Here is a 20,583-nt window from a genome sequence, read left to right as displayed (position 1 = left end):
AGTGGGGGTGTAGTTTTGTTGCTTTAAAGCTATTTCATTCTCAGGCACCACAAACGCCCTTAGCCAAAATGCACATCATTCCCCCGCTCCGCCCCAGAGTCCGCTGAACCGGGTGCCGGGTGGCCGGGTCAGCGCGCTCGAATCCCCCCCCCCCCAAATCCCGAGGCGCCTCCCCCTCGCCGCTCCGATTGGACACCTCCGCCGCCGGGTAAATGGGGTGAGCGGCGGGCTGGGGTGTGCAGCGCATTGGAGAAACAAGCGAAGTCAGCCCGGGCCCGCCCTCCGCTCTGGAGGAGGTGCGGCGGCGGCAGGCGGGGTGGGGAAGAAGGGGAGCCAAGTCTCGCTCTTCCTCCCTGCCCCCTCCCCGCAGGTATCTGTCCCAACTGGGAACTCAAGGGCGACAGCGCCCCCCCCCCCATCTCCACGGGGCCGAAGGGCAAGGCTGCAGCCAGCGTGGAAGGGACCGGGTGGAAGGGGGGGGGGGATGTGAAGAGCAAGGCTTTACGCAACCTGCGCGCTTTCCAGGCGACCAGCATCCCCTTGCTCCATCGGCCCAGCTGCTTCGGAATAGCTCCGCACTCCAGTGGCGGAATCTGGCCTCCAACTCCCCCCCCCCCTTCCTCAACTCTCCGCCCTCCCCTTTCCCCACTTGTCGTGTGGGTCCGCCTACCCCGCCGGCCGGCCTCTGACTTCCACAGGACCGCTCAACCCGGTTGTCTCCCCTGCTAGCGCTCCGCTCAGCCTGTGCCGCGCGTCTGATCCTAGGCGAAGCAGGACGGTGCCAAAAATAAAATTAAAAAAATCGCCCTTCAGCGCTGCCAAGTAAGCTTGTTTAGTTAGTTAGGATCCGCGGGCGCTTCAAGAGGGTGTAGCTTTGCTTTTCCTTTCCTCTGCCCTTTCGTAGTTATTATGAGCTGCTAATCCCCCTCCAAAAGTTTGAAACTTTTAGGCTCCTACCGCCCGAGCCCCTGGAGCTGTTACCAGATGCCGCGGGAGGTTTAGGGCGCAGTCTCGGGCGTTTATTCAGAACTCTGCCTCCACACAATTAACTCGGGGTTTCCCCTGGATGTCCCAGCGGCTCGCAGCCTTAGAATTTATCTTAAAGGAGAGGAGAGGAAAAGCCGAGCAAGGGATTCCGTTCGCGTTTGCTTGGAAATCAGGAGACCCGCGACGGCGGTCTCATTCCTAAACGGAGCCTAATCCGGAGTTAGGCGCGCCTAAACCCACCGAAACCCGCGCTGTTAAACGCGCCTAGCTCTGCATGGGAAACACATCAGCCTTACTTGCGAGGAAGCCCTATGGGCGGATACTCGCCTGCACAGAACTATGCACAAACGCGGGCTTGTTGTTGCCAACTGCGCGCATGCAAATATGCGCAGGAGCCTAGCCTCAAGGTCAGGCACTGGCGCTGCCCGGCGGCTCTAACCTTCCCTATTCACGCCTTCCCTCCCCCGGCCGAGCGTTCCATTGTCCCTCCCTAACCCTCTCCCAGCCCCCGTGGCGTCACAACGCCCCTTCTCGCCAGAGCTCTTCCCATTTGTCTCCCGCCGCGATTGTTACGTCACAGTCAGCCCACAATTTAGCCGGAGATCGCGCCCCCTTCCTTCTTTCCCTCCTTGGCGGTGCCTGAGCGCCGAGGCTCGAACCCGCCCCTTTCCCCTCCCCGCCTCTGCAGCGTGACTGAGCCGGCTGGCTGCTGCTTACCGCTATCTCTCCGCCTCCCTTCTTTTTTATTATTTATTTTTTGGTTTTAATGCTGCCTCGGGATCTATCGCCACCTTAAAACTGCCTGCTGCTGAGTGCGCGCAAAAAGGTAAGGGATCCGCGCTTGGCCAGCCTGGGCCTCCGCCGGCTGCGAGGTGGGTGAGGAAGCTGTTGCTTTTCTAGGGCGGATGCTCCCCACACTCCCATTGCCCTTGTAAGGGGAAAGAGAAGGAGAGAGAGAGGGCGCGGGCTCCCTTTCCTTTCCCGCGCGGCCGATCCTCTGCTCGCGGGGCAGGATCGGGGACCGGGATCTCGCCCGCCCTCAGCCCAGGCAAGCAGCGACCGGTGGCTGGCTGGAAGCAGCTGGCGGGCGCCCTGGGCTTGCCGAGGGGGCGACTCCGACGTGCTGTCGGCTGGGGAGGATGGAGGGAGCTGGCTGGTGATTCTAGGCAGTGTTCATGCAAATGGCAGTGCGCGGGGGGCTGTGGGGCTGTTGCTGTTGCTATTATGTCCCCGCCGTCCATACAACACACACACACACGGGGGGGGGGGGAGAACCGGTTTAGGGCGGGCCCCCCATGGCGGCTCCACGTGCATCCTCGCCTTTCGCTTCCCCGTTATTGCTGCGGGCGATCAGCGGAAGAGGCGGCTCCCGTCTCGAGTTTGAGAATGTTTGGGGCTCGCAGAGCCAACTCGCTGCTAGCCGGTTTCTGCCCAGCAGGGGCAGAGAGAGAGAGAGAGAGAGAGGGTGAGATCTGCAACAAGTGCTGAGAAAATCTCCGCGTTTGTACAAACATCCTCCGCCGCTTCTGGCGGGGGAAGGAGGTGCTGGTGTGTGCCGGCTGTCACTTTGCAGCCCCGGTCCCGCGTCGTCGGAGAATGACGGACGGGGCGCTTGAGCAAGCAGGTCTCTCCCCCACCCCGTGCAGGAAAACTCTTGTGGACGCAGGTCGTTGTTCACGTGTGATGAGCGCTCATCTCGCCGCCTTGGAAAGCCGTTTCCGGCCACATGTACCCATGTCGAAATAGACGTGCACACTCTGCCTTGCGAGGGTCTAATTGCACAGAAACGAAATGCTTCCAGCGAATCTGTGGTCTGTTTGTGCTGTGTAAAGTGTCCCAATACCAGTGGCGTAGCGTGGGGGGTGCAGGGGGGGCCGGCCGCACCGGGCGCAACATCTGGGGGTTAGGGAAATCCACGGGTTAGGGGGCGCAAATCCATGGGTTAGGGGGCGCAAATTACTTGCCTTGCCCCGGGTGCTGATAACCCACGCTACGCCACTGCCCAATACACCCAGCTAGCTTGTTCGATCCAGCTGAACTTGGCTGCCGGTGTGTTGCAAGCCCCCTGCCTTGCACTGCGCTGAGCAAAGTGATGCTGGTGCCCTTCTGTGATAAGCAATCTTGGCTAGAAGGGAAGGGTTGCAATGGAAAGTTTGCTCCAGTTTGGCTTTCTGCTCAGGATTCCCCTTCGACACTTGGGAGGCTGTGTAGCCTAGTTATGTAGCCAAGTGGCTGATGTCTCCTGCCAACAGCAACCAGTGCATTCCCAAAGGCCCACTTCCTTACAGGAAAACAGTGTGTCCTTCCTCAGGAAGGAGAGACCAGCACTGAAACTCCCAGAGAAGAACATTCTTCCGGCCCTTAAGCATTTCATCGAGCTCTTCTTTCTAAAGCACCCCCCATGACTAGTAAGTCCAATGAATAATAATTTTTATTTTTATTAATTTTCCCTGGCAACCATCCCTGTTCCTAGGGGAGATTTGGATCCCTTCCATATGACCTGTTTATTGAGCATTGATTCTTATTTGTTTGCACAAAGTTGCAGGGAGGTGAAACAATGTTGGCAATTTATTCAGCATTCCTTCCCATTTGTTTGCTAGTATAAAAATTCCACTGAGCAATCACAAACCCGTGCATCTTCCCATCACTCTTATCACAAAACTGACCTCCACCCACCTTTTCTTTTTTAGGAAGTTGATTTTGCTATGCAAATCCACTTTAATTATGCAACTTGGATTTGCTGGTACTGTATGTGATTGAATTCCATCTGAATATAGTGCAGTCCCATGCACTCCTCCCCTCCACGTAAGCCCCATGAACACAGGGAGATTTGGTTCCATGTAAACATGCATAGAGTTGCTTTGTTAAACTGTATGAAGGGCAGCCTTCTGCCTTGATGCTACATTTTGTACATTGTTAGAAACTGGAGAACTTTTTAAGTTCACTTGGAGAACTTTCTGTGTTCAGTTTTTGTTGAGCTAGATGGGAAGCAATGTTCTTTGGGCAACAGGCTGCTAAAAAATGCTTCATTTGTTTTTGGCCCAGTGTTCAGGTGCACTATACCTAAATAATATAAACTAAGGCTGCTTATCTTACGCCTGCTTATCTTTGAGTGACTCCATTTGAACTCCAAAGGGACTTGCTGGTATGCACTGAAGGGTTGGGCAAGCCTGTATTCTGCTTCAGAGGAAGGTGTAAAAAAATAATATAAACCCCTCCCAAGTCACATAACATCATCGCCAATGGCTTTCAATCAAAGAGAATCCCTTCTTATCTCAAACAAGGGTGACTTGATTAGATGTAGAGTTTGGAAGCAAAGTTTATCTGTCCCCACAAAAGCAAATGGATGGGGTTGTTTTCATGGGACTCTTCAATCCCACTTGATTGTGGTTCTGTGCCTTGGAAAAGGCAGGGGAAACTCTAGAGCAGCTGAAATAGGAGTTGCTTCTTTTTTTCTCACTCTGGGGAATTATGCAAAGCAGCTTGGAATCTTTGACTAGACAAATGTGTTGGTGATGAAGCATCCCTAAGTGATTTTTTTTAATTTTTTTTTTTTTTGGCAGGGGGTGGGAGGGAATGTGCACTTCTAACTTGAGAGTTTGATTAGATGTCGGATTTATAAACATTCATCAACTGCCTTTCCTTAGTGCCTAATCATGGTACATATATTAAGATATTTAAAAATCCCCAGCGGTGCCTATCAAAACTCGGCATGTTCCTGTGTTAGCTGAGAAAGTGGATGGAACTGAGTTGAAAGTATGCTCTTGAAAACAAAAAGATTCTGTATTGCAGAGATCACCTTTTTGTTGACGTGGAAAGGCAACACCATTGCTTAGTCAGCAAGGAGGTTTGATCTTGAGACAAAATCCTGCCTTCCCAGGGCAAAAATATGCTGACTACAAAGCGCTCAACTGCACCCGGAAGAAGAGATACGGCAAGGTCTTGCCTGGCAGGCTGATCCTATGGTCCTGCTACACAAGGCCTAACATCAATGTAACCTTGTTGCTGCTGGCAGAAAGCGCAAGAATAGCCATAGCAGTGAGCCAAGGTAGCAGTAGCAACAGACACATCACAGTGGCTGACAGTTCTGAAGCCACCCATCAATCAATGATCTTGCACATGGGCGACTTGATTAGAAGACACCAGTCAGCACATTGGGGTGGGATGAACTCTGTGATGAGGTCACCCGATCCTTGTGGATCAGTTGAAAACTTCTGCGATCTTGGTATGGAGTACTTTAATACGCTTTTATTTTTGTCCTACAAATCAAAGCATACACATAACTCTTACGTTACTAACTGCTGTTGTTGTTGTCATCTGTCTGTCCCAAGAGACAATGGAGTGTGCCTCTGGGGGGTGAAGTCAAACCTCTGCATTAACAGCCCTGAAGTGACCTCTCCAGGGTGCAAGCCTAGGCAGTGTGTATGGAGGTCCTGGTTGCCCAGGCAGAGAGACTCCCCTCTTGGCCCCGCTGACATGGTCCAAAGGAAAGTAGAGCAACAAGTTTGGCACTGGCTTGGCTGCAGGAGTTGTCGGAAGGAAACATACAAGGTACCATCCAACCATCTTAGGACTCGAGTCTGGATTTGTGTGTAGGGTTTACTCCTTATCCTTTTCTTCTCCTGAAGATATCCCTCAAAGCAGCAGCTGGTTTAGGACCAGTTTTCCTTCTCCTAGATGGGCTACCTTCCCAAGTTGACCTCCATCTGCCCCATAATCTCTGTGACAATATCTATTTATATCTTAATAACTGTAGCCTTGCCTTTAACTGGTACATTTTTTGTAGAGGCACTGTATTATGAAAATGATTGGCCCAAGGTTAGGGGTCTGGCTAGCCTGTTTTGATAATCTGGCCCTGGCTTAAACAGCCTCCATCTCCATTGTCAGTGGGGTCGGGGCAGAAAAGTCAAACGCAGGGTACAGATATTCTCAACCGTCCTGCAATCTTTCCCCAGGCCCCCCACATGGAAGGAATGAACTCTCAGTAGGCAATGGACCACAGTTGGAGAACTTCTGCTATAGCACCTTCCTTCTAAGAGGAATCTGTCACCTTTCTCTGTTATTCCTTTTTGGGAAGGTACAGGAGCTCAGGAAGAAGTGGGCAGTTGTATCTGGTTTCTCACTGGTAGCAGTTGCTGTACTGCACAAACTTGAGCTTTGCATGGCACTACAAGGAGTTAGGGGAGAGACATGTTTGCCTGCATGAAAGAATGGGATGCCTGTTTGTCTGTGGGCGGGGATGGGGAGATAAGAGTAGCATCAGTAGACATTAGCTATAGGTAAGACAGTCCTGTAAGGCTGGCAACGGCATGTTTGCTACCATGTCAGTGCCTACAGTATTTATTCTGCGCATCTGCTATGCTCATCTGGAACGGGGTGGGGGGTATCTCTGGTTAATATGGCCAAGGCTGTTTTGGACTGGACTGGAAGGACTGGGTGAATTCCAGGTGCTCCTTAGAACATTGCAACACTTTGGAGTGAAGACGACTCTTTTCGAGACACAGCATTGGACAAGTGTGTGCACTAATCTGAGTGATTTGTTTTGCTTTTTGGGGTTGGGGGGGGTATCCCTATTAAGTGTTATAAAACACGCCTGCACTTTTCTGCCAGTGCACACAACAAACCTGGCCTTCCTGTGCATGCTGCAGGAATAGTTGCCATATTTGCATTACTGTTGCAAATAAATATTCCTCTTGTGATGCGTGCTGGTTCCCAGCCTTCCTTAGTCTTATTCCCAGGGCCTTTCAATCAGAGGCTGCTTAACTGTTGTCAATGTATCTTCTACAGTGCTGTGTTGCTGTCGCTTCTGCTCGCAGTGAGCCTCCCATGGGAGCCTTGAGTTATTGTGAAGGGCACAGAGTTTGTTCGAATTTCTATCCCACCTCTCTTCCAAGGAGCTCAAGGAGGCAAACGTGCTCTCCTGCCATCCGCACAACAACCCTTTGAGGTTGGTTAAACTGAGAGGCAGTGACTGCGGCAAAGTCGGTGAGCCTTATCATGTCTGAGCCTCATCATGGTTGCTATCAGGGGCTGCAACTTCCAGGCAGCATAACCAAGGGTGAAGGGATTTCTCCACCCTGATTGGCCCTCACACCTGCCAGTAGCTCCTCACTAAGATTCACAAAGCAGCTTTGACATGTTTTGAATTTCTCATGGGAGGAGAAGGACCATCCCACACTACAACATTCAAAAACCTTGCCCTCCAAAATGGCTTAAATAAAAAATTGGAGGGAGTTTTCAAACTAGCTGTTCATAGAGCATTCATCCTGGTATGTTTGCATAGAGAGTATATGTATGTGTGTGACATATATACAGGTGTGTGTGTGTGTGTGTGTGTGTGTATGTTTGTGTGTATAGGGACGTGGGTGGCACTGTGGTCTAAACCACTGAGCCTCTTCGGCTTATCAATCGGAAGGTCAGCAGTTTGAATCCGTGCGACGGTGAGCTCCAGTTGCTCTGTCCCAGCTTCTGCCAACCTAGCAGTTTGAAAGCATACCAGTGCAAGTACAGTGGTACCTTGGTTTACAACCATAATCCGTTCCGGAGGTCCAGTTGTAAACCAAAACAGGTTGTAACCCAAGGTGCGCTTTTGCCAATGGGGCCTCCCCCAAAAAATTGGTTGTAATCCCCAAAAAGGGGGGGGTGTAATCCCAAAAAAGGGACAGGCACTTCCAGGTTTGATGTGGTTGTAATCCAAAACGGTTGTAATCCGAAGTGGTTGCAAACCAAGGTACCACTGTAGATTAATAGGTACTGCTGTGGTGGGAAGGTAAATGGCGTTTCTGTGTGCTCTGGCTTCCATCACAGGGTTCTGGTGTGCCAGAAGTGGTTTAGTCATGCTGGCCACATAACCCGGAAAGCTGTCTGTGGACAAACTCTGGCTCCCTCAGCCTGCAGAGCGAGATGAGCGCGGCAACCTCATAGTTGCCTTTGACTGGACTTAGCTGTCCAGGGGTCCTTTAACTTTTACCTTAACTTTACACACACAATATTGCTAGCTAGACTCTTACTGTGCACTTTTATGTGCAATTTTTTGTTGCTTATTGATCTTATTGTGGCCAAGGGCCAGCTGAAGGTCTGTATTCTGAGGTACCCCACCACCACCCCACTCCTTGGAGTGCTTCTACACAGAAATCCTCAAGTGGCTATTTTTGTTGTTGATTTTTTAAAACATGAATCTTAACACCTATAATCTCCAAAGCGTTTGTGTGCATTACAGGCACCTATAAACTTCAGCACAAAAAGAACAGAACTTTAGAAGAGGCAATTTAAGCCCTTATTGATCCTCAAGCAGAACAGGAAGTAAACAAGAGGCTATTGTACTACAAATGGGCATTCTGGCCAATGTGGGCTTTTAAGTTCCCATTACACACCCCAAAGCCTCGCATGTTAAGGTTCCTGGCACCATTTTGGAAATGGCCCTTAGAATCACTGCAGGAGGGATACTGAGCGAAGGGAGAACTAACCTCCTCTCCCTTCCAGCTGCTAGGGATGCAGGAAGCTGGCAATAGCAATAATGCCTCAGGTAGCTGATATTGCTTTTAATGTGTTTTTGTTTTGCTTTTTTTTAAAAAAAAAATAGCAATACTTAAAAATGGTCTAGTGCTGAGGGCAAGACGCAAATATGTTTTAAAATCTGCATCAGCAACAGAATTGTGTTTCATAGTTCTGAAAGTGTGAGAGGGAAGCAGAAGTAAAGATGGATAATAAAGGCAGGAAATGGGAGGGAGGAAAGGAAGTGGAGGACTTAACTGGTGTTAAATGGTTGCCAGAGAAGCAACAGACTTATGTGGGGTTATTTTTGTTTTTTATAGAAAGCTTTTGTTTACTACCTTTTCAGGAGGTTCTTGGAGAACTTGATACCTGAGGCAGGAAATCCAAATGCTTTTTTTTTTTTTTTGCATATTAGTAAAAATATAATGGCCATTTTGCTGCCTTTTTACATGGAACCCCACAGGGTAATCTTCTTCAGATGGGCTGACTTCCTTGGAAGCTGCTTCTGGTATAAAGGCAGCAGCTCAAGTGGCTCAGTAGGGCAGACGAGTGCCGTCATGTTACACCACTTATGAAAGAATTGCAGTGCTTGCCAATAAGCTGCCAGGCAAAGGCAGTGGCACCAGATACCTGAAAGGTTGTCTCACTCCTTGTATACCCAATGGATCACTCTGCTCTGCAGCATCCTGCAGAGTCCGCACCACTAGATTTGCAGGAGGTCCTGTGACATAGGCAATCGGGCTTTTGGTGTGGTGGCCCCTTCACCGCAGAACTCCCTGCTGTTACATATCTAGTAGGCACCATCTCCATTGTTTGTTTCTGGTGCCTACCGAACACCTTTCTTTTTCAACCAGTCTTTTGAGGGAATTTTTTTTATCCCAGTCTCTACCCAATTTGGATTTGAATTTGTTTTCATAGTTTCTGGTCCTAGAATCATAGACTTGGGAGGGTCCCGGTGGATCATTCCAACCCTCTGCGATTCAGGAATACACAGCTGTCCCTTACGGGGATCGAACCTGAAACCTTGGCGTTATTTTGTCAGCACCACGTTAAATCATTTTGTAGGATGTGGTTCAGAAATGAAAGGGAAGATAGAGAGAAGGTCCCCGGGGCTTTTGCTTAAAGTGGAGAGACCCTTCTTCCTGGAGGACAGTGATGGGTGATCTTCCCTTTGCTTGGAAATATTGATTGAACAAAGAGCTAGAAACCTACCTTTCCTGGCTGGAATCTGTTGGTTGCTTGGGATCTTTTTGCCGAGAGCTCTTGGTGGGAGTCGGGAAGCTTCTCTCTCCTAATTTTATAATGTTGGTGCATACATGCTGATGGTGTCATGTGCAAATGCCGTAACAGATTTCTCCCTTGGAATTGTAGTGGTTTTCAAACACAAAACACCTTTGCCAAGCACACAAGGCTCCCGGGAGCAAGAAAGGGTTTTAGGTCTTGATGGGGCAGGGCAAGAAGCAATTGCACTAATTGATTCAATTCAAGATGCTCTCCAAACAACAGGAGACAAGCATCCTGGTTGTGGCTTCGAGTAATGTTTGACCCAGAGTAAAGGATTAATATGATAGAATTCTTGCTCCTCCTAACCAGTTTTGAAGCATGAAGAATCATTATGTTGTCAGCCAGAAAAGAACGTTGGTGGGGATTATACTCTCTTTAGAAGACATCCAACCATTATGTGCTGGACAAACTTGTACTGTGAACCAAGTAATTACAAAGTTCATTAGGAGCAAGAGAGGATGATTCCATGAATTTTTATTTGATCAGTTAATTTAGGCAGGGAAATGTAAGCCTTTCCTCGGAACTGGTCTTTCAGCTTGGGGGAAGTTTATTGCAACGATGCTGCTAGTATTGCTAAGCCTGTTAAAAAGGAGGCTCAACCTTCTCTCTCTCTCTCTCTCTCTCTCTCTCTCTCTCTCTCTCTTGCACTTCTTTTCAGCTACCCATAGTGTGGTTTCTTTACACTAGTCTTTCCGTTAGCATTCCCCTCTTTGATCCAGCTTGTGCTACTGGAGGGAGCTCTCAGGCAGAACAACTTTTGGTTTTCTGGTAAGCTGTCAAGCAGCTGTTACAGGAAAGGATAGGTGTAAGTTGATCAGGGAGAAGTGTTCCAATGACATCACACAAGATGGTTGCCTTTTTCTTGACAGGAAACCACTGTGTAGACCACAAAGCAGCCGCCCTGCATTACTTTCTTGCCTCCATCCCTCCCCCCACCCCGCCCAATCATCTGCTTAAAAATAAGCTGTGGATGTTTTCCCTCCTTAATTGTGCCTCTGTAATGCAAGCCTTGTGTTTGTGTTTCCATGTTTTTATTCTTTTTAAAAGCCACCCAGTTGCAAGTACTGTAGGCATGGGAATTTGCATACCTCATCTAAACCAGAATAATAGCTACGGCTGAAAAATAATAAGCCCACTCTGCTCCATGCCTCTTGTGGAGTAACACTGTAAGACAAACCCCTAACCGTAATTAATTCTACTTGTTGGAATGCAAGCAGGGTTTTCTTAACCTTTCCCCCCTGTTTTTGGAGATTAAAATAAGACTAGAATAACTAGAGAATTTTGAAATGGACCTTGGACACTGTCTTTTCTGAACTCCATGCTCTGGAGCAAATAAATAAGGCTAGATTTACTTTTGCATCCATCTTCATTCTTACTTGTGTCTGTGAGAAACCTTGGCTGTCCTTTATTATAACTCAGCCAAGCAATTAAGAGCCTCACCTGCTGCCGGACAGACTTTGCCCCTTGAGACTGCAGTAGGTTGGGGTCGAAAATGAGAATGGCTCCTTTTTGCCAACAATTAAAATGTGTAGAGAGTTCTAGTGTAGCCTTCTCTGACATGCTAATTTTCCATTTGTTTGGTTTTGGCACAAGGCAGTGGCGGAGGAAGTCGCTCGGGTGTCTGGGGCGGCATGCCGAGGGGCAGGGCAAGCCGCCCATAGGGGCGTGGCACACCGTGGGGCCTCTGGAGTCCGCCTGCCTCCTCCCACTCAGCCGCCCTACAACTGAGGGAGAGATGGCGGGCGGACCCTTTGGGGCAGCGTGGAGCCCAAGGCACTGCGTCACTCCCAGGAAAGATGTGTGGCTCGGGCGCACTGCAGGCCCCGCAGTGAGTGCCATCCAACATTTTGTCACCCCCCTCAGTGGTGAGACCCAGGGTGGTCTGCACCCACCGCACCCCCTTCCTCCACCCCTGGCACAAGGGAGCATTGCAACCCTTAAATCTTTGGACTGACAAATTTCCGTGGTGCCGTCCAATAGGCATCACTTGACATTGCTGATCACATGCTTCTCCTGTCTGCTGTGGTCCACTGGATTGCTTGGGCCAGCAGAAAGATGCACTTTGGCCAGAGATATTTCTAGTTCATTTCTATCATCAATCCACAGAAATGGCTAGACTTCAGACTCTTGTGTCTTCTTCAGATGACCTTTTTACTGAGCGTTTATCCTGATTCACTGGCATAAAGCTTACCCCGATCTGATATGAGGATATCGTCAAGCATGCCTTAGGAGTTGTTAGCTGGGAGGTTGTATATAGCATTTGTCCTGATTACTTTTTTCAGCAGCTATACTTCCTATCAATAAGTCATTGTCCCACACTTTTTAGTGCATTTCCCTGCAATTTCTCTTAACTACAAAAAGTTATATCAAAAAGTGGATTTGCTGCAACAAAGCGCTTCAGTCCACTTTAATTGCACAAATACGAATTTATGGTATGCGGTGGTCACTGTTTTGGAGAAGGGACTCAATCTGGAGTGACTATGTATTTATTTTACTAACCCTATATAATCCTTGTTCTACAACTCAGATTGTTTTCCTCCTCTGTAAAACAAATGCAGTCTTGACCTCCCTCGGGAAGTGGAGGCAGTGAAATGCTTTGTGTGCTAAAGGTCAGGACAAATTGTGGACCTTTCTGTTAACAGCATCCCAATGGTTAGGGCACCGTGATAGCTACCTTCACTGCAAGCTAAATTTGTGGCTTGTAGCCATATTTGTTTAAAAATCTTCGCCATACATTTTCTGTGGCCCATGCCCATATTCAGCTCAATCCACAAAGAACTGCCAGTATGGTGGGTGATTTGTTGTGAGTGTTCATACCAATGAGTCTCTTGCAACACTGCTTCTTAAAACTTGTACCTCTCCTTTGTTCTCCATTACCTTCGTAAGAATAAAAGATAGTGTCTTGAAATCCAGTCCAACAGACAGAGTTACAGTCTTAGCTAGCAGTGCTATGAATAACGGGAATAAAACTTTGCCTTTTTAATCTGGTTCCTATTGATTTCTCTGCTTCCCGTTACTGGTGTGCTGCGTTAAGTGCAGGGGGACATCAAAATAGTCTCTTCTATAATTATCTGCAAAATCTATACTTTAGTCCCAGAGTTACTCTGTAAAGCAGTGATCTGACGTAAGTTTAAAGGAGCTGAAAATCTTAAACATCGATGAGAGTGTGGCAAGTAGGGATGGGTGAATCTGCCCATTTCGGTTCCTTGCAGTTTCTAATTTTTCCAAACTTTCTCCACATTTCCACACCTGTTTGTACTCACCAGCTTTCAGGAGCGAATTTATTCTTATATACACGTGTGTGTGCATTTTGGCCTAATTAACCCCATTTTTGCAAAGCAATTTCCTCCAACATAATGCATTCTTCCATGTTGATTTCTTGAATATATGCATTTTACTCTAGTATGTTTGTTTTTGTCCACATCAATTGATTGGAGAACTACCCAGCAAAATTCAGAGATGTGCGAATTTTAAAGGATGACTGAATTTTAAAGGATGACTCTTGTTTTGTTTTGGAGAAGTGTGACTTGAGACCTTTCCCCACGTAACTATGTAAAGTGGTATAGTTGCTGGGTGGGGGTGTTCGATGGGGAGGGGGCATTCTGACACACGGCATCTTCATTATTTAGCTAAAATTCCACAATAATGTACTCGGGCTTTCCCCTCCCTTCTACTGTGAACAACTTGACATTTGTGAAAGATCCGGAATGGACCCACAATGTTTCCATTTGTGTGGCATGTGTACAAGCACCATCCTGGTCTCTGTGTGGAGGGAGGGTGGGGTTGGCGCATGTGGTTTGAGGCATCTGTTTTGCACCACTTCCTTTGGACAGATGCAAGCTGTCAGTTTGTGAGCTCAGTTCGGAAGAGAGAGATGGCAGGTAGAGGCGATGGTGTCAGTGACAGCAGTCATTAGCTGCAGGCAAAATTTAATCACAATAACCAGGTTTTCCCAGAGCTCAGGCAGATACACAATTCCTCTTCTAATCTCCTGTTCTCTGACAGTATTAGTATTTTGGAATATTAGGCATTAAACACCCCCACCTCCCCCCCCAAAAAAATTCTGTTTCCCCCAGTGCATGTGAATAACTCTGATATTTACTTGCTGGAGGAACACAAAGATACAGTGGTGCCTCGCAAGATGAAAATAATTCGTTCTGCAAGTCTCTTCGTCTAGCGGTTTTTTCGTCTTGCGAAACACAGCCATTAGCGGTTTAGCGCTATTAGCGGCTTAGCGACGCTTAGCGGCTTAGAAGGGGGGGGGACTCGCAAGACGTTTTCGTCTTGCGAAGCAAGCCCATAGGGAAATTTGTCTTGCGAAGCACCTCAAAAATGGAAAACTCTTTCGTCTAGCGACTTTTTCGTCTTGCGAGGCATTCGTCTTGCGGGGCACCACTGTATTTAAGGGGCATGGAACTTTTCTCAATTTGGGCACAAGCCGCCATTTGTTCAGAAAGGAAAACCCCAACCGGTCATCAGAAAGGTTGTGCAGGCAGAGCAAAAGTTTTGGTACCCAGATAGGATGGATGAAGCACTAAAACTGGAAAACGCGTGGGCTGGTTGTCTCTCAGTTTATAAAGAACTGCCTCTTTGTGCCCCTTCTACCAGGGAAATGTCCTCCATCAGCTGGTTAGCATCAGCTCTGCCCACACTACAGAGATACAGCCCTGCTCAGCAGTTTGTGCTTCCTGGCACTAAACCCAGCCTACATTGTGAGGGAGGGTTTGCTTTATTTTTCAAATGTGAGAGGGAGGAATCTCCTCACCCACATCATGGTCACCATTCTCTCCTGGCTATAGTAAAATCTATATCCTATCTGTGGTTGTATCAACCCATAGTTACCTTTCCCCCAGAAACTCAGAATTTGTCTAGCCTCTGTATTTAACTTCCCCCTCTCAGAATGACCGTAGTCTTGCTTCTTCTTTAATGGCCGGTGAGTCGCTTTGTCATTGTAGTTAAACGCTGATAGTTCTTCTGCTTCGACCAGCCCTCACTCCTAGGCTGAATACTGAATTTCCAAACTTGGCATGTTTAGAACGTGAGCTTCCTCAATAAGTAGCTGAGTAACTGAAGTATACCTGGCACACATTTTCAAGATAAATTAGCCCCGATTTATATTGTTTTAAAGACTGTGGGTATATAGACTCTCTATAAATTGACCTGTGAGTGGACTGCTTAGTCAAGAGGATAATGGGAAAATCCATGTTGGAATGTAGTCTTCTTGCTCCCTTAATCGTTTTAATGATCTTGCTGTCTTTATAAATATCGGCATATACAGTGCATGTAAAAATATTTCTCATTAGAAGTGAGGGATGAACGTGAAACATTTATTTATTATCTAAGGCATTGCTGCTTTGCCCACCAAATCCTAGAGTCTCCTGTAATAACAGATTGAAATACAACATGGGTGCACAGGCTGGCGATATTCTAGCCGTTTTTACTTCAGAATAAATATGGATGTGAACTTTCCAGGCAAATGATACCAAGTTGATGGTGCTGAGCATGAGCAATCTTGAGATTTTCTTGCCTCATTCCCCCACTTATCTGTGGAACCCTTATATCCTGGCTGAAGTAGCTGTATGATGCAAAGTATTTTGAGACATTATAGAGCAGTGGTTTTCATGCTTTCTTTGGGGGGGACCTCCTTCTACCTGAACCATGTTTGCACAATTGTCTCTCTGCTTAATAAGCGAAGAGATGAACAAGCCTTTTGCTCACACATATACACAGCCCCTTTGTTCTGCCATCCATGTGAGTTGCAGTTAAACTAGGATTCGTCTTAGTTTCCTAGTTCATCTGAACTAGGGAGCTATGGTTGCCAGCTTTGGAACAAGCCAGGGTATTTATCCCTGGTTTGAAGTTTGTTTAATAGTCTGGCTTGTTATGAAGCTGGTAACCATAGTTTCCTGATTTCACATGAAATGGGAAACTGCGGTTAATTGGTGGCTTCCTGCTTTAATTGTGTGAAGGCAAGAACAAAGGGCTTCATGTGTTTGGGAATGAGCCCTTCGTATCTTGCCTTGTTAAGTCAAGACATAATTGTCCAAACTGACTCATTAAGTCATCTGCCAATAAACTCCAGGTTGTGTTCTATTGAAAGCCCACTGGCGGAACTATGGAAACAAATAATGTCCGCCACTGCATTTCAGATCATTCTGGTGCATATTGTAGGGCACACAATCCAATTGGGGTGAGGCAGTTTAGAACATACTCAACACTTTCATATGCCCACACATTGCAGGGGAAGACAAAACATGTTGAAAAGCTTCCCTGGAGAAAAGCTCGTCTGTCATTCCTGATCTCATGGCCAAACTTGCAGAGAACCCCAGATTTCTCCTGAATGCAGTCTAGAAACAACTGCAATTGGGTCTTGCTCTCCTGCTGCCCAAATAGAAAATGTATCCAATGTTCTCTTCCCTTCCTTCATATTGCACAGAAAGATTGTAACGATGAACAAAGCTGTTCTCTTCTAGCAGTTTGTTAGCTATTTGTTCGCTGGAATGGCCTTCACTCAGCCCCCCATTTCCCCATTTCCTGTTCTGTATGGGCAAAGCTAGACTTGTCACAATTCATGCAACCAACAAGTGTGCCAGTGGATTGGGGTTTTTAAAAATAGAAAATAGCAGATAAGGGTCACCTATCTGGATCAGGGTCAGAGCAGGAATCAAAGGTTTAAAGACACCCCTCCCTAAAAAAAAAAAAATCTATCAGCATGGTCCTGATCCAATAGCTTCTCCATCAACTGCTATTTTCTCTATAAAAGGAGGATTTACACATTTGCTAATTGTGTGAAGGGAGCTATGACTAGTGTGGCTTTCTGTACACATGCATTTGTCAAGTTTAGCCCTTGGAGAAAGGCACAGGGAAGTCTAGTACTGCTAGATACCATTTTGGGGAGAAGAGTCTAGCCTAAGTCAAGCAATCCAGTCCTATCCTGGACCAAAGTTTGCCTTCCATTCTTCCTCCATAGCAGATTTTGCTGACTGGGCAGCTCTGCAAACAAGAGTACTTCCTGTGAGTGAACTTTCAGCCAAAGGTTTTTGATGGCTGTTCCCCTCCCTCTCTCCTTTTTTTCCCTTTTTTTAATCGGATTACAGTAACTGGCCACCCACATTAATCTTAGATTGTTCATTTATGTTTAATCTTGTTTACTAGAGCAGAGACCCTCTGTTGACCTTTGCACTCAATTTACTTAATATGAGCTGCAGACTTGGGAACCCTTGAATTTTCGCTTCCATGTCTGGTATGAGTGGCCTCATTCCTTTGGCCCAGTATTAAATATTTGTGCCACTTACCAATTTTTGATAAATCCTCACGGAGGTTTGCAAAAGATAAAAATACTAATGAAGTAAAAAAACAAAGATCAAAAACAAAGATCCAGAGTGGTAAAAGAGGAAAAGCGAAGCAGCAGAATTTAACTTTGAACAGGATTGAAGAGACCTGACCTGACCCAATCATGAGTTTAGCATGGTGTCAGAAAAATGTGACTTGGCTTCAGAGGAGCCTTCCTGGGGAAGGAATACGAAAGGCAACTAAAAGAGCTCTACCTGGGAGGTCCCCTGCCTAACCTCTGAGGAGAGGGCACTGGGGCAATGGCCTCCAAAGTTAATCCTGGCACATGGCCAGTTTGGTTTGGGTGACAGACTGCAATCCTTCAGGTATCCAAGTCCCAAATTGTAAAAGGTCTTTAAAGGTACACATCAGCACTTTTGACTTGGAGTGGGAATTGGTCGTCTGTGGATGTTTATTTAGGACTGGAGAATGGTGTTCATATCAGCTGTTCCAAGTTAGTTCCAAACACATCTGCAATGTGTATTGCAGTCTCCAAAGGCAGGCCCAAGTAGACCGCTTTGCAGTATGCTAAAAACTGGTGTGCACCTGTGGATTGTTTTGTTCCACATTTTTACTTCAGTGCCACTTGGGATACTTTTTGGCATATGCTACTGTGAAGTTTTAACAGCCGCATATGTGTCTGCTCACAGTTGTTAGATGTGTAGTGACTTTAAACAAGGGTGCAATATTGCTCATGTTCATAGCACAAATATATCCCTTCCTGCTTTGCAGTTATGCAGTTCTCTTACTCAGTTTTCACTATGCATTTTACTTCAGAGTATCTTGTTGGAAATCCAGAGAATTAATCTATAGTCTTAAGGATGTAGTCATACCTCAGGTTACAGATGCTTCAGGTTGTGTTTTTTCGGGTTACGGACCCGCCGGAACCCGGAAGTACCGGAACGGGTTACTTCTGGGTTTCGGGGGTCGCACATGCGCAGAAGCACTAAATTGTGCTTTGTGCATGCGCAGAAGCGCCAAATTGCAACCCACGCATGCGCAGACGCGCCCCTGCAGGTTGCAAATGCTGCGGGTTGTGAACGTGCATCCCGCACGGATCATGTTCACAACCCGAGCGTCCACTGTAGTGCCTTACCTGTAAATGTTGTTGATATAAATCCAGCAGTTGGCTGTTCCACTGGATAGTTCTGGGATTCTCAAAGCACATCAAATGCTGATTATGTAATAAGTAATATATTTGAGCTTTGCATGAACTGCAGAGCATTCGGGGTGGCGCTGTAACACATGACACTCCAATCAAGTTGGCTGTATGGTCAGCTGAAGCACACGTTCTTTTTCCTCAGAGGAAAAGCATATTATTGATAATTCAGTTAACGTGGACTGGCCCTGAGCTCATTGCCTTTAATTACCGTATTTTTTGCTCTATAAGATGCACCAGACCTCAAGACGCACCTAGTTTTTGGAGGAGGAAAACAAGAAGAAAAAAATTCTGAATCTCAGAAGCCAGAACAGCAAGAGGGATCGCTGCGCAGTGAAAGCAGCAATCCCTCTTGCTGTTCTGGCTTCTGGGATAGCTGTGCAGCCTGTATTTGCTCCATAAGACGCACACACATTTCCCCTTACTTTTTAGGAGGAAAAAAGTGAGTCTTATGGAGCAAAAAATACGGTACTTGCTTTTGAACATGCCACTTCTCTTCATTAAAACCGCCCCATGCCCATTAGATGGAGGCTCTCAAACACCTTTTCGTGATAGAATTCAGGCTTGGCTTTTGCACTTATGACAGATTGAAATTGGGTATCTGTTTTTATTATTTATTGGCATTCCCAGGTTCTCTCAACAGAAGTTCCAGAGGTGTCCTGCGTGAGTGGAAAGGCACTTCTGCAAGGAAGCCTCCTCAAATTCTTCCCATTTCCCTTCCCAGTTGCAACTCCCTTTGCCCCAACCCACCCTGTTCCAGAGGGTCCTCAAGTCTCTGTAGTGGCTTTGGTGGGGGGCATAGGAGACTATAGTGTTGCCGATAGAGAACCAGGAAAACCCTTCTGCATGAGCCGAGTTTTACCAGCTGTTCTCTGGATCCAGCCCATGACTATCGTATTCATTGTAATAGAATCATAGAATTGTAGGCTTGGAAGGGAACACAAGGGTTGTCTCATCCAAACCCCTGCGATGCAGGAATCTCTTGCCCAGTGTGCACCTTGAACCCACAACCGTGAGATTAAGAGACTCATGCTTCTTCCCAGCAGCCAAGCAAATTGGGTTTTCCAGCTGCCATCCCAATCACAGCTACTAGCTATACCTGTGCTGGCCTAGCTGGAGAAATGGAACCATCTCTCTTTTCTTTCAATAATAATAATAATTTTTTATTTATACCCCACCCTCCCCGGCCAAGACCAGGCTCAGGGCGGCTAACATCAGGTATAAAAACAATTGATTAAAATACAACTTAAAAACAGGATTAAAGTACTGTACAACTTAAAATGCATCCTTATTTCAGTGGAAAACAGATCAAAAACTGTTTGGGGGGAGAAAACATCAAATCTTCACCAAGGCCAACTATCCAGACTGGTCCTACGTAGGCCAGAAAAAAGCCAGGGAAATCCCCAAATAGGGGTTCCATCACAGAAGGAAAAGGAAAGAGGGAGAGGGGATCAGGCTGGTTCCAAGTCAAAGGCCAGGGGGAACAACTCTGTCTTACAGGCCTTGCGGAAAGAAATCAGATCCTGCAGGGCCCTGGTCTCATGAGACAGAGCATTCTACCAGGCCAGTGTTGAGAAGGCCCTGGCCCTGGTTGAGGCTAATCTGACTTCCTTAGGGCCCGGGACCTTTAGAGTGTTGCTATTTATGGACCTTAAGGTCCTCCGCGGGGCATACCGGGAGAGGCGGTCCTGTAAGTACGAGGGTCCTTTTGGGACAGTTACTCACTGAAGAACAAGTAACACCCCAAGCCCAAGTGTTAACACAAAGGACAAATTTGGTGAAATTAAGCAGAGCTGATTTTGCCTTGAATTATTCAAGGAAGGCAGAGCTGGGTGGCACAATTCTTCTTTCCTTTTGCTTACGGGAACTCTGCATTTCCTCTTGCTCAGAGGCAGTGGCCTCTTTTGATCGCGCCTGTCAAGTGTGTTTCTCCTGCTGTGCTTCCCTCTAACCAGGCTTCATTTCTGTAGGCATGCTGAAACGTTTATTTCTTATGACAGACACTACTTCAATGTTGTCGCCTCTTCCTCCTCCTCCTTAAAAATGAGTTTAAAGCCTAGAAATTCAAGAAAATGGTACCCTTGGGCGAGCAATCTTAGTTTTCCTGTTAATAGTTATTTTTTGTGCCATGATGCTTTCAAGCATAGTTTCACACAAATGTGGGCTTCATCCTGCACTGCCGCTGTCTTCAGAAGAAGCGCTTTGGGGGTGGTTGATAAACCACCTTGTTTGCTGACCTTGAGCAAGGGTAGTAATGGAATGCGTAGCATTGTCTTCTTCCCTGTCTTTTTGGCAGGGAAGGGGAAAGCTTTAACATATGAGAGATC

At 47.0% G+C, this 20,583-nt stretch overlaps 1 protein-coding gene across 4 annotated transcripts in view; it reads left to right on the top strand.

The window, feature by feature from the left end:
• Positions 1-250: 250 nt before the first annotated feature.
• The window catches only part of ELOVL5 (ELOVL fatty acid elongase 5), a 65,485-nt gene continuing 45,152 nt past the window's right edge, over positions 251-20,583 (top strand). The window contains exon 1 of one of the 4 annotated variants that reach the window (XM_083730794.1): positions 251-370. The gene's annotated coding sequence lies outside the window, so the exon portion shown is untranslated. The other 3 variants (XM_083730792.1, XM_083730791.1, XM_083730793.1) reach the window with 3 other exon arrangements.

Source organism: Podarcis gaigeae (genome assembly GCF_964106915.1).
Source record: "Podarcis gaigeae genome assembly, chromosome: 3".
In the NCBI taxonomy this organism is placed as follows: Eukaryota; Metazoa; Chordata; class Lepidosauria; order Squamata; family Lacertidae; genus Podarcis; species Podarcis gaigeae.
The sequence above is the reverse complement of the archived record's forward strand: the minus strand, read 5'-3'. Positions and strand labels throughout refer to the sequence as shown.